The 13,925-nt window shown below is 38.2% G+C and overlaps 2 long non-coding RNA genes across 5 annotated transcripts in view; one reads left to right on the forward strand and one right to left on the reverse strand.

Annotated features, from left to right (window-relative positions):
• Positions 1 to 1,269: 1,269 nt before the first annotated feature.
• LOC110360561 (uncharacterized) overlaps positions 1,270 to 13,925 on the forward strand; it is an 83,925-nt gene continuing 71,269 nt past the window's right edge. For 2 of the 4 annotated variants that reach the window (XR_002416516.2, XR_002416519.2), the window contains exon 1: positions 7,656 to 7,786. This is a non-coding gene — a long non-coding RNA (uncharacterized LOC110360561). Of the gene's footprint in view, positions 1,401 to 7,655; positions 7,787 to 13,925 lie in introns of those variants that run through there. The other 2 variants (XR_002416518.2, XR_010473672.1) reach the window with 2 other exon arrangements.
• Positions 2,541 to 13,601, reverse strand: LOC110360567 (uncharacterized). Its single transcript, XR_010473673.1, has 4 exons — positions 13,479 to 13,601; positions 12,328 to 12,376; positions 10,818 to 10,932; positions 2,541 to 7,769 (listed from the first exon to the last, which is right to left on the reverse strand). It is a non-coding gene; the product is annotated as an uncharacterized LOC110360567 (long non-coding RNA).

Below are 13,925 nucleotides of genomic sequence, written 5' to 3' on the forward strand. Positions count from 1 at the left end.
GCACAGAGTAGTCACTCTTTTAGCTTTAATAATCTATGCCAAGTTCAACGATATTGTTTGATTTAAGGTTATGACAAGAAAGACACCAGTGCACAAGAATACAGCTGGCATGCCTTAAACTTTATGAGTTACTTTTAACAAAAAGCATTAGCTACTTTCTTTCTCCATGCAGACTGGCATTTTTAGCATTTTAAGACTAAATCTATCTATAGGGCAAAGTGAAACACACTAAAATTTTATTGGATCATATAGAGCGGGCTGCTTAAGTGCCCTGAGTAGTATCTCCACTGGAAGTATTCCTTGTTGCATGAGAATATTTTTGCTAAACCCTGAGAAAACTATGCAAGTTTAATTGGAAATAGTTCTAACACAAAATGCACCAAACGTCTTATTTTTTTAAACCTGCATAAATAGGCTGTAGAAAATGAACTTGTTCATGCAAGGCAAAGAAGTATGGTGTAAAAAGTTATGCTTCGATAATGAACATGCTGCTTCTGTTATTGGCTTTTTCCAGAGTCTTGGTTTTTATGTAATATTTCACATATCAGCGTGGCAATACTTTTCCAATCCAAAATGCCTGTGATGACTGTCTAATGCCTTTGCTCCCAAGAAAAATGTCAAGTTAAGCACATGTGATGACGTGCAACCAAAATAAGAGGAGGTAAAGCTGCTTTTGTGAAAGTTTACTGAAACAAAATACATCAGCTTAATCAGGCCTGCTTCTGGCTATGTACGAACATGACATGCCAATTACATAAAGTTCCAGCTCAGCTAAGACTCCTGCTGACTAATTCAGTGTTGATTGTTTTCCGCTACATGGCTTTGAGTGCTTGTTAAGGCTAAAAAAAAAAAGGGAGAGGGGCAACAATTGTAGGAATTCTTTGCTTCCATCAAACTGTCTTATGATTGCCAGCAATTAGTTAAGCTCCTTGGCAGTAAAATGACAAGATGGGACTTGACCAAATACAATGTGTGGAGCACATAGGCATCTGCCCCAGCTGAAAGACATTACAATGTTTGTTAACCTTAAGGGTCATTCCTGATTCACTTCTGCAGACAGAAAACAAGATTTATATAACACAGATCAATACAGCCCTAAGACTTTCGCCATTGAGGATGCTAGATTGAGGCACTTCTCTTTATCAGTTTACCATGACACTAATGTATTTTGCCTGTTTTGCCTGGGCAGTGATGAATCTGTTGGCAAGAGAAAACAAATAAGTTCTGTTGTTGAGAGACATGTTGTCTATGATTTGTCTCAGCAGACATGCCAACTTGCTGGCCAATTCATTTCCTATTTAATTTAAGTGGCATATCTGTCTTCCCCTTTCTGGTATGTCTTTTGTCTGCTGCACACCCATACTGGCATGGCAAGAGACGCCTGCAGTAGATCTTTTCAGGTAAGACTGATATAACCAAGGCTGAAGCAAGGTAAAGAATCAGAATCTCTAATTTTTAATACAGGATTTTTCATAAATGGTTCTATTCTCTCTATTTGCAGTCTTGAGTAATCACTTCATTTATTTCAGGCAGATCATAGTGCTTTGTTTTGCATACTCATAACGTAATGCCCTTTTAAAATATGCCCTGTAACATGTTGTACTGATGTGTGGTTTAAGATACGGTGAAAGTTAGCAGTATTTTTCTATTTGTAAGAGCAACTCTTAAAAAAAAATTATTTACTTGGAAGATAAAATGTGCATTTAAGGGTCAGTCTTGCCTTTGCTGGGCAGGGAGAAACTGAATGCTTAAGACTTCAAAATGAGGCCTCTTAGTAGTGAGAACAAATGTTACTTACACCAAAAAGTCCTTTCTCTTGCTTCAGAACGAAAAATGCGATTCTGAAGCTGTTATTTCCTGTCCCTCCCAGGTTTGTATTTCCTTCCTTAAAGTAATTAGTTATAAAGGCAGCTCATAGTTTCTGTAAATAAGACATTATATAAATTATATAAAAAAAGAATGTGTCATCTTATCAAATCTACTAAAGCGGATGTTGAATGACCATTTCCCCAAAGAGGTCCTACATCTGGAGGGGTGGGAGCTCGTATCAGAGACAACCTTCTCAGCTGAATCCCCTTCAGCCTTGGAATTTTCTTACCCAGTATGTTAACCTCCAGGGCAGGGTGCAGAGACCATGTGCTCATTCAGGGCCAGATCCTGCCATTCTTATTTATTTTGAGTGGTAGCATACTCCAAATGCAGTTAGATCGGCTCCAATGGGACCATATGGTTCTACTCAAGGCAAGGAATGGTGGCAGAATCTCAGGGCCTTGGGCTTTTTCCAAAAATGCATTAGATGTAACAGATAGGCATTTTGTTTTGAGAACAATAATCTTCTTACAAATCCATCCTTGTTATTGCTGTGATAATAGATTTTAGCATTCTGCATTCCATTGGCAACATGGCCTTTTTTGAGTCAGGAGACTATGGCTTTGGGCATAAGTTATCATAAATTGAATTATAAAATAAATAGAACATTTGAAGTGCTAAAAGAGAGAGGGAGAGGAAAAGTAATATTAAAATGGTTCAAGCCTGAAAACTTTTGCTATCAGGTTTAATACACACTACCAAGTACAGCCTTGTCTACATCAGCACATCCATCTACCACTGCGCTACTGTAACCTTCTAGTTTTTACAGGACCATACTGTAGATTAAGAAAATCTTACTGAAGACTAGAAAGCAGTGTAACATAAGCCCATCAAACAGTACCACCATTTAGAAAGAACAGAATTCAAGCAGTGGAATAGTTAACATAAACCACACTTCTCAAATGTGCCAGCTAAATCTCTGTGGCAGAACACATTAATTATAGCAGTCAGTTTACCTTTATCCTTCACAACATTTCTGATTAAAATTTCACACATTACAATGATATGTGTCTTTTCTACTAGCTATGAAATTTACTCAACGTCAATAAGTTCTTATTTTGTTATTGGAAGAGTTGATGTATTTATAAAAAAAACGACTTTTGATCTCTGACAGTGAAATAAAAAACTTCACTTCTGTTTTGGGTATAGTCATGCTACCTGCATGTATTATGTGCCTGTGCAAAGTAGTCATTAGCAGTGCTGGGTAAAAAGGAATAAAAAAATCCCTAACTTTGCTGCCAATAGAGGGTATGTGGTTTCAAATTTTATATTTGCTAAGCTTAATTAAGCCATAGATTATCTTTTGAAAGGTATGTTCAATTAACTGAATCCCTCATGAGGAATTATATACAGGAAGAGATAATCACAACATTTATCTGGTTTGCAAACGTATATGCTTAGGTTAAAAATGTTCTGGATTTTTATTCCACAGAGATAAAAAGATTGATAGAAAAATAATGTAAACCAATAATTGCAAATACTTACACATTAATGTGTATAAAAATTCCCAATTATATTCATTATTAAGCATATAAAACTATTTTTATTGGTAGATAATTACGGATGAAAATCTCTTATTTAAAATTTTATTTGTGTCTTATTCAGGAATTCATATTTTAAATAAAGTTGCATGTTTACAACAAGGAGATCCAGCGAGGCAGGTAAAGTATCTAAATCACCCTGCAGAAATGTACATCTGTGGAAAGGGAATGCAGAGTGTAGGCCCAGTGTAAACCTTTATAATTAAAGCATAAGCAGGGTTTGAATTTTGTTCATGTTTATTCTCCAAGCCAGGCGAATAAACCTAAAAATACATTAAGCCAATCTAAAGGCAAATATGTGCTGTAGTATACTGGTAATCTCCTGCATTGTTATATACTCGTTGAAAATAGGTGTGTAATTCCATGTGTAATAGGGGAAGTGAAAACAGAAAGCAGTTTGACAAGGGCCCAAACTTGTGTACTGTCAAAACAAGTGTCTGGACTTTGCCTACACATATATTTTTTGTTAATATCCCTATTTCCAAAGTGACACTTATTTAGCAGGGCAGCACCACTCTCCCCAGACAACTCATTTATTATTTTGATTTCAGTGAGAAAAGTTTTTACTGTGAACATTTTTACTTAGAACATTGTTCATTGATGTAAATGGGATCTGATAGCCAAGGCAGGCTCTTGGTTCGGCAACAGGACACTGTCTTGATTGTTGGAAAGTTAGAAGAAAATGTTACAGAAGCAGTCCAGTAGAGATAAATTCCTTCTCTGTCAATGGCACCCTCCAAGGAGTGACTTCAAGTACTCCCATTGGGCATGTCCCTCCCTTGATGGCTGTCTGGGGAGCAGTGCGAAATGCTGCGCTTGGGGTGTACTCCTCTCTGGAGAACATGTCCAGAGAAATTATAGCTCTTCTGACAAAGGGCTCAGGACATGGGACCAGTACTGCTGACAGAGAAGATGTAACCTACCACCCAAAGCTTAAAAATGCAGTGATTGAGGAACCCTCCCAGTACATGGAAGTTTTAGGTTTTACAGCTCTATTGGGGTGAGAGTGTCTAAGACCACGTATGCACATATTTCAGTATGAAAGTCTAAACTCCTGCATCATAGGCAAGGCTGAACCTGGACAACTGTCTAGCCTCATGCTGTACCTGGGCCACTGTATAATACAAAATTTGGGAATTACAAGATAAAAGAAATAACATAGAACAAGCCCAAGTTCCTAACATCATGTAAAGGCAGCTTTGGGATATGAAAGGATAAGTGTTCTGCTCAGGGACTGATTACATTTTCCGTTGAGTTTCATGGTCTGCATAGTGAGGAAATAAAGGCTGAACCTTTGCCAGAACAGCTGGCGGATGCCCTGATCTAGTAATTACCAATATAGCAACTCCATATCTGTCTCAATGGCAGCCAGAGTGTTATTCCAGCTGATAAATAAGCAAGGTAACTCTTAGTCTTGCTGAAAGGTAAATGTTATTGTCCTCTGTTCAACTGTTGTCTGCACTCACTGATTGCTTCCAAGAAAATGCACAGGTTTTTGAAAGTGCTATTTATAATGAGCTGAAGGAGGCCAATGGTATGAACTTTCTTGTTCAAAGGATTCTTACATAAAAATAGTTTAGATAGAGCTCTTCATTCAGATCTCCTGGGAATAATGTGTACAAAGTAAATACCCAAATGGCCTCCCTTCTACTAAGCTCACAATCTATATTATCCTCTCTCCATAAAGCATTGATTTTCTAAATGCTTATGAGTTTCGGATTAGAAATTTCATACTGTAAATTAATAAAGACTTTAGCTATAGGGCAATCTCTGTCTCCCTGTCTAAATAAGCTCAACCAGCTGAATAAGTTCCTTTTGAGTTCTAGTAGATTAACCAATGCATTTAAAAATCTGTGCTCATGTGAACCCATGAAAAACAGTACTAGAGAAAGACTTAATGAAACTTGGCCATATCAGCCCACAAAACCAAGATGAGCACTTCTTTTTAATCTCTTCAGAATAGGAAAGGATTTCCTGACTAATAAATGAAGCCATAGTATCAGAACTCTGCCCAGTGAATGTTGTCTTAATATGTAAGAGCATGATTCATAAAGAGATACAAATTTCATACAAAAAGATGAGTATTTTATGATGGTAATACTTTTTTTCCAAAATAAATGTCTGTACATTCCCAACACTGACCCTGTGAGTTTTGCATGAGTTAGAGATAGGCTGAACTAATTTAAAAGAGGAATACAGAATTTAATTTCTCAGCAAGTACTACTCTTCCCAAATTACTCGAGTGCATTACATAACCCATTGCAAAAATAGTTATAAACATTAACTGCTATTCTGCACAGCATGACACTATTCAAGCTTTCAAGACCTACTTATACTTAGCAACAATCTATACTTTTTCAAGTTACAAAACACATTGGCTAGGTTTTTGTAAAATACTCATAGTCTTTATGAACATACAAAGCTCTGAGTGAACATTTGGAGCTCCAACACAAGTTGTTTTGGGGACTTCCCTTCTTACCTCCCTCCAGGGCGCATCCCCTTCCCGAGACCCCCAGCCCTGATGGAGCTTTCCCCATGTATCTGGGAGTCAGAGCAGGACTCAAAACTGGACCTGTTATGTCAATGTCTCAAATACCATTTATATTTACCTCATCTCAGAATGCATGTGTTTGTTTTTACAATTAGAAAAGATGATAATGAAATAGGGGTCTGAAAATTTAGCTAGCAGCTGATTAGTTTTAGTAAGACTGTTAGAGAGTATAATGGATTTTCAGCTTTCTCTATCCTCTGACTTAAGGCAATCATTTAACAGTTCTGGTGGAACAAGTTATTGTTCATGATTTCACAACATAGACTGCATGCTTAAGCCCACAACAACTAATTGAATTTATATGAAAATGTTTATTCGGTTTCAATTGGATTGAGCTATGTTGTGAACAGTATTGAATTAAATTAAGTAATGGCTTCTCAGTTTCATTTTTTATTACAAACAGGGTGTAAGTTGCTGTGCGTTTTCCCCACTTCTTACAAAGAAGAACAACATGCCTTATGCTCCAGATAGCTTATAATCAACTTGCAGGCCTGATTGATTTGTGGGTAATGCTGGAGGGGAATGTGGAAGTAATATTCAGTATTCTCCACACTGGGTTAAGCTGGAGAGCAAGGAACAGTCCCTGAAATCTCCATCCCACTGAAAATTGACTCTTAGTGCAGCTCAGCTGCAGCAATGCCCCTTTTCTTGTTTATGCTGATCCGTGGATATATGTCACGTCTTCTCACATAGGAACTTCCATGTCATTCCCTTCTTCTGCCTCCCAGCAGAGGGTTACTCTGGCAATGGTACCTAAAGTGTACTTGCAGCAACTGTCTAAATGTTATAAGGAAAGTCTTATTCTGATCTGGGAAAGCCCTGTGCAGGAAGGAAGTTTCTGCAAGGTGTAATGTGCAGGGGATTGCATTAGGTGCCAGGGTGGATCAAGGCATCGCAAATAACAGGAGTCCAGTTGGAACAGGATTCTTTCCAATGAATAAAATCCTTCAACACAGTTGTGTGTTCTGCAAAACCTTTTTTTACTCTCCATTTGAATTTGGAATATTGCAGTACATTCTTTAGCTAGCAAAAGTTTTTATTTAACTAGTAAAAAAATCAAGATCCAGCTTTCTTCAACTCTTGCTCAAAGCTCCCACTTTTATGGGGAAGAGATCTATTGCAATCTGTTATGCTGATTAGATTTACTGTCAAGGCTACTAAAAGGCACAATTGTTTATTTGTTTGTTCTTTTATTGTAAACATCGACTGGCTTGATAGCTCTGTTTATTATTAAGGTTTCCCAGCGAGTCCCTTTCTAAAACTCTGTTTCCTAAGTGTTTGTCAAATTTGAACCATCTGAGGTGCATTTTCTATCACAATGTCTCAGAAGATTCAGATGTTCCAAGAATATGGTTAGTTTTAAAAGAGAAAAAAAAATGCTGGTGAAATCTAGCAATTTCCTTTCCTAGTAGATCCATTTGCCTTGGATTTTAGAAACGCAATGTGAAATTTGGCAGGGAGGCGGCCTTTCCTATCCGTTTGAGAATCTGACCATGCTATAAGCTTTGCAGGGTTGCAGTTGCACATGGTGAGAGGTTTCTTCCATTTTAGCAGCCAGAAGTCCTGGAGGGTCCCGTCACATCGCGCACATTTTCCGTGCGTGTGCAGATCCTGCCCGCGTGGTCTGTGCAGCCTGACACAGCCTGGGGCGGGCAGAGCAGAGCTGGACCCTCCCCGGGAAGGCAGTTCCCAGCATTGGGAGCCGGGCTGGGGGCACAGGAGCTGACAGCAACAAGCCTGTCAACGCTGTGTTCACACACCATGACGTGCGTTGCTGAGTGGCACCCGGGCAGCATGGAGGAAGTCATCTAATTAAAATTCAAAGGTAACAAAACCAAAGCAGAGAAGGAAATAAAGTATGAGACTGGGACAAGGAATCTGGTGAAACTGGGAGTGACTGGGCAAGGAAATTATGTTCACGGATGGTGATTTAGATTTAATTAGCTGACTTCCCCCCCTCCAATTCCAATTCCCAGCACCTCCTGTCAGTTATAAAAACAAGTCCATTTGGTTCATTAAAAATGTGTGTTTCTGTACATTGAGGCATTTGGGATTTCTTAGAATAAAAGAGCATGGAGAATATATTGAATTTTTAATAATGGGATCCCTTTCAACATGTACAGTGATGGACTGAAACAGTTCTAAAGTTGAAATTAAATGAGAAGGCAGGGGGGCTATGATTTGTATCTTACTTAGCTAACATTGCATTTCTGGTTGGATATCATTTCACTTGAGAAACATCTTTCAGTTACTACAGTGCTCCAGAAATTTTGAATTTTATTTACCAATTTAATGCAAGGCATGAATTGCTTTTATCTCTGAGAGGAGTTTCTGTTTCTTCTATCAAAACAGGGTTTCCTGCCTCTGAGTAATATGAAAAAGCAGCCTTTAATTTTCCATGGGTAGCTCTGCAAAACTCTTGGGTTTTGGTTCTCAGAAAGAAAGAACCTTAAAATGCCACATATATTAATCAGTATAAAATCATGCTACAGCATGTCATTCAGATTCACTAACTTCAGTCTGATTTAACAGTGCTTGAATAGCATGAATTTCACTTCAACTTAATTAAACAGAGGCATAAGCATTTCAGGAATGATTTTGATGCAGTCTAGATACTTGAAGCCTCATTGTAATCTTACACACAAATGAGCATGCAAAATGTCACTTGAAAGGCAGAGATTTAGGTACCTAAGTTGTAGAGGCAATTATCCATTTGTGTACATCAGTGTTGTGTTTAAGAATACAAAATATTTGTGTGTATCCACTGGAGACCCATTTGGAGAAAAGGGCTCTTCAAAGTAATTTCCAACCAAATAATTGAAATACAGAACAATGAATTTAAAACTCAGGAATATGAAATGTTGATATCAGATCAACACTTTCTCTTTTTACTAATTAAATAGGAGAATATGAATTTGAAAATCAGAATGCAGCATTGCATGTATGTGTACAAGATTTTTAGACTTATTTATTCAGTTGAAATTAAAAGGAAAAATGGTGTCAGATAACATGCAGAATTTTATTGTAAAGAAGTTTTCATCATATGTTTTTCTCAGCTCATTATGGCTCTTTGGGTTCATTTTACCCCTGCTGTTAACACAGCTAGCAGAGATAAAAATGGAAAATGTTTCCATTATACAGCATGCAATGGAGCTATTTTTGTAAATGCATTTCCCCCAGCCACACTTTCAGCCCCACCTGGGGAAGTATGTGACATGATAGGGCCGGGCCAGTGACAAACTCAGTTATGTTAAAGACACTTGAAAATTACACTGTCTTTTCCCACATATTACCATGTAGCGCTGCCTCTGTTATCTGGACCAGAAATATTTCATTTCACTAGATCCCAATCTTGTAAGACAGCCCTGTCATTTTAATTTGTCACTCTTTGTGTACTGCATCGTGCGGGAGTCTTTTCTCCCCAGCCAAGTGCCATAGGCTACTGCTCAGAAGAGAAAACTGTCAAGGGGCATAGCAAAGGTAAACACCACAAAACAGAAAAGTTTATGGGTGAAATCACCACCCAGAGCTCCAGTCCCACAGGCTTCACGGGTGGTATAATCACCCAGGGCTGAATTGGGATGATGGGTCATTTCGGCTGCGATAGGTGGGCACATGTCTCTCCTGCCGCTCCCTGCCTGTGTCCCAGTCCCTGAGCAGCAGTGTTGCTCTTGGGAGGTAGCAGGATGAGACAAAGGATGAAATGAAAGAATCGGTGGTAGGAAGAGAAGTTGTGATTGACTTGAGGTTGGAGCCTGAAAACAGCTCCGGGAACTCTGTAGCAGAGTTAACAGCAAAAGAAAATTCTGGGGAAAAATAAAATAAGGCTAGGGATGATCAAACATTGCCAAAACAACCCAGAGATCCCAGATCACTGGTGCCAGCAGTTCCAAGCCTTTCTCTGAAGAAAGCACTGGTTGCACAAAGCGAACATGGCCACGGATCTGTCAGGTTTTTTTGCATCACTCTTACCAGTATGATGAATCTTCCTTGCAAAATGTGAGAGAGTCAAAGGGAGTGAAGAAAGCAAAGCTTTATAGCTTGTTTACTTCTTAAACACAGAGAGAGCATAGCACAGTTCTGCCTTCCCTGATGTAGATTTTTGGCTTCCCCTTTGGTCCACCCCCACTGAAGCAATTAATCAAAATAAATGAGGCAGCAAACATCTGATACTAGCTGACTTCAGACCGCAGCACATTAACTGTCTTCAAGAATTTCATTTACCACACTGTGCAGAACGTGCTGTGGGCTGTACTCCAATAGGTTCACTCTTGATCAGTGTTTTGAAGTATGTGTTACTGGTCAGCTGCTGGCTAGAATAAGGGAATAACTGATCTTTGGCTTTATTGTTTATGAATTGTGGGATCTCTAGATATTTATGCAACTGTAAATCAAGGGTGGTGTTACCCATTATCAACTGTACCAAGCCTTCCTTTACATTTTTGTGACAGAAGAGAAGGCACTAAAGTAAATGAGAGTCAGCCCTCCTGTAAACAGACATAAATCAAAAAATCAGAGAGAAAATACCTCAAGCCTAAGTTAAGCATTAGTAAATCCCTTATGATAAAAAAAATTGGGAATTTACTGTGAACCACAAGAGAGACCAAACATCTTACATCAGGGATGCAAAACCAGGCATATTCCAACAGATAAAACAAAGCAGCTTATTAAAGGCAATAGGTAATGCAATTCTGGAAAGACAAAACTTAGGGGAAAAAAGGTTCTATTCAGTAGATAATAATAAATAATGTAGAAGTGTTATGCTGGTTAGGCATGACCATGTCATTCTGGGGTTATTTTTTTGATTTGAGTAAAACAGTTCATCTCTAAAGTGTGCAGGTGGATTTGTGTCCTACCTCTCATCCCATCACGTGATGTTGTCAGAGCAATATAAGCAGAGGATACTACGAAATGTCCACACCTACAATGTCTTCAGCAGTCAGAGAGATGATCTCGGCCTCTTCAGAAAGCCTAGGTAATGAGCACAGGCTATTTTCTCTTGCCCATTCCCAGGTGGGCTTTGTTGGAAGCCCATCCCAGGAGAAAGAAAAAAAAAAAAAAAAAAAAAAAAAAAAAGACATCAAACAAACTAAACAAACTAGAGTCTTTGTTTCTCCTCCAAAACTGATCCCTGGATTTTTCTTGTAACCTTTGTCATCCAGAAGAGCCTTCAAACCTCTAGTGCAGCTGATAAGACCTACCTGCTAATATGGCTTAAAAGTAATTAAAGAGCACTATGCAAGGTTTAAGTGCCTGATATAAGAATGACTCAACAGTATCCTTACGCAGATTATGCAGATCACTGTCCTTTTACAGCAAATTGTAGTTGAGAAGTTTCTGAGATTTTCTGAGTATTTAGGAGTATTCAGTATCAATTCAATGAGGTGATTTTGCTAGGGGGTTATTCTAAGCATAAGGAAAGGCATGAAAATAAAGTTAAGAACAGGTAAGAGTCAAGTTTGGAAAGGGCACAAGTAGATGGTGAAGATGAGAACGGCGGCTCCTATCGTACAAATGGGGAAACAGAAGCAAACAGTTTCAGTAATTGCATCAAGGTGACGAACGGAGTCACTGGCAGAATGAAGATTTGTAGCTGAAGTGTTACAAGCTGGAATGATCCACACAGTCAGGGGGAATTTGGCATGAAATGTCAGTTCATTTCAGTATTATTTGGTTAATTAATTACCCCTCAGCGCCTTTGAAAATATCCACCCAGTGCTTGAAGGATCAGACCATGCCTTCCTCTGATTTAGTTTGCATTTTGATTCTGACAGCAAGATTGAGATTTATACAGAAGAAACAAACCACCTTCTCCTTTCAAAAAGGGTTGCTGCATCCCTGATCCCTTTCCAACAGATCTGTGCCCATTGCCCAAGTGGCCATGGCTAGACGTGTCCTGTGCTGATGGCACCCAGCCCTGACAGAACCCTGGGCAGAAATACCTCGTACCAGAGGTATAATGACTTTCCTGCTCGAAAGAAAGCAATAGAAATGCCCCATTTTTAGTTCTGTTCCCACTACCTAATGTCCATTTGAAAAGCAGCCTAAGAGCTGTACTGAGCATCGAGGGCTACCAAGGGTTGAACACCTTGTGGTTTTTCCACCCGTGTTTGCCTCTCTTACACTTCATGCTTTATAATTATTCTGACAGGTATGCTGCTCTTTTTGCAACTGAGAACTATATTGTATACATATAATATGCATGTTAAAATATTAAATGCTTTGCTGTTTGTTTGTACACCTATGAAATGCTCTCTAACAGGATTACTCTGGATCCCTAAAGAATCATTAATTTCATTATATTGAAGTATTTAGTATTGTAGCATATGTAATGGATAATATTTGTTTACATTTTTAATTACTCACATTTTCAGCCAAGAAAATCTCCAAGGATAATGTCTCATTTACAAGCGTCCTGGCAAAAGACAGCATAATGTAATCACACATTACCAATAATTCCATGACAACCATGCAATGGTTTAAATATTAATTTCAAGCAAAGACATAATTATGGTAAATTATGAGAAAAATACACAATACCGTGTATCTGTGTATAAAAAAACCTGCAAAACTGAAATGAAGGAAACTTTTCTCTACCTGCTCTGGATTTTGAGCTTGTTCCACAGCACAGCTAAGTCAAGAGGAAAAAAAAAAAAAATAAACAGCAAACCAACAAACAAGCAAAGAGAAAAAAACAAACCCACATTTTAATCAACAGTCTCTAAGCTGACACTGCGAATAACATAGCAAGCAAATGGCAATTTGTATCTTCAGAACTTCCCAACATATTGAGTCCGATGATTAGGGTGGGGAAACTTTTGTTTTTCTCCCAGGAAGTGAATAAAATAAACATAAGTGAACAAATCAATAAAAGCAACTTAAATTTAATTAATTGCAAAGCTTCACTTTTGCAGGGTTTCTGCAACAAAAGAGCTTGCAGTAGACTCTGCTTGGATGATTATCTCTTCATATTAGAATCAGCCAAGGAATGAGCTATATTATCCCACAGACTTAACCATGATGCATTTTTTGGCAAGTTTCTCAGAAATATTCTTTGCAGAGCTTAATGTCAGCTAGAGAATTGACCCGGCAGTACTCAATAGCCCATTGTCTCAGTCCTTGTTTACTGTAATTCCAGTTTGTCTAATTTCAATAGTTTGTAAACAGACTTTTGGTCATAATATGTAAAAAACCAAAACACGACACCAACAAACAAACAAAAAACCCAAACAGCTTTGGAGTATTAGATAGAAAATAATTATTTGTAGCTTTCACAGAGACCCACTAATGGTGTGACAGAGAGTTTCATCCTAAAAATAAGAATCATATATATATATATAGATAGATAGATATATTTTAGTAGCAGCATCATGAGGAATGGAATTTTGGAAAACATCCTGAAAGCGAGCTGAGCAACATAGAGACATTTGTAAACTGTATCAACTCTCACATGCCTGAATTTGCAAAAACATATTTCTTGTGCTTGCTATAGGTACCTTTCCTTGTCCTTTTCTTACCTCTCTTCTTCACTGCTTCTTGGTAGTTCTTCCTGGACTTTGTGGGAGATTCAACCACACTGATATTATTCCGCCTGAGGGATGTTATCAGACAAATGAGCACATACACCCCAGTGTCAGGAGAATGGACAGCATGTGCTGGGTCCAAAGTCTACTGCAGCATAGCAGGGAGTAAACACTGGTAGGAGGTGAGTCTTGAGTGTCCTGAACACTTCACCTATGAGACATGACTTAAGGCCAAAACAAACAAACAAACAAAAAAGAGTAAATGACAGCACAAAATAAAGTATTTTCAAAACAGCTCTAAGAACCTTGTAAAAGTCAATTCACTTTGGATTCTGTATTAATTTCATTTTTTCGCTTGTGTTACCATAAAATAAAAATACAGATCTTCCATCTGGATGGGCAGATAAAATAGCCACTTTTCTTTTTAGGTAGATGTCATTT

The sequence above is a fragment of the Columba livia genome, chromosome 7 (assembly GCF_036013475.1).
Source record: "Columba livia isolate bColLiv1 breed racing homer chromosome 7, bColLiv1.pat.W.v2, whole genome shotgun sequence".
NCBI lineage: Eukaryota > Metazoa > Chordata > Aves > Columbiformes > Columbidae > Columba > Columba livia.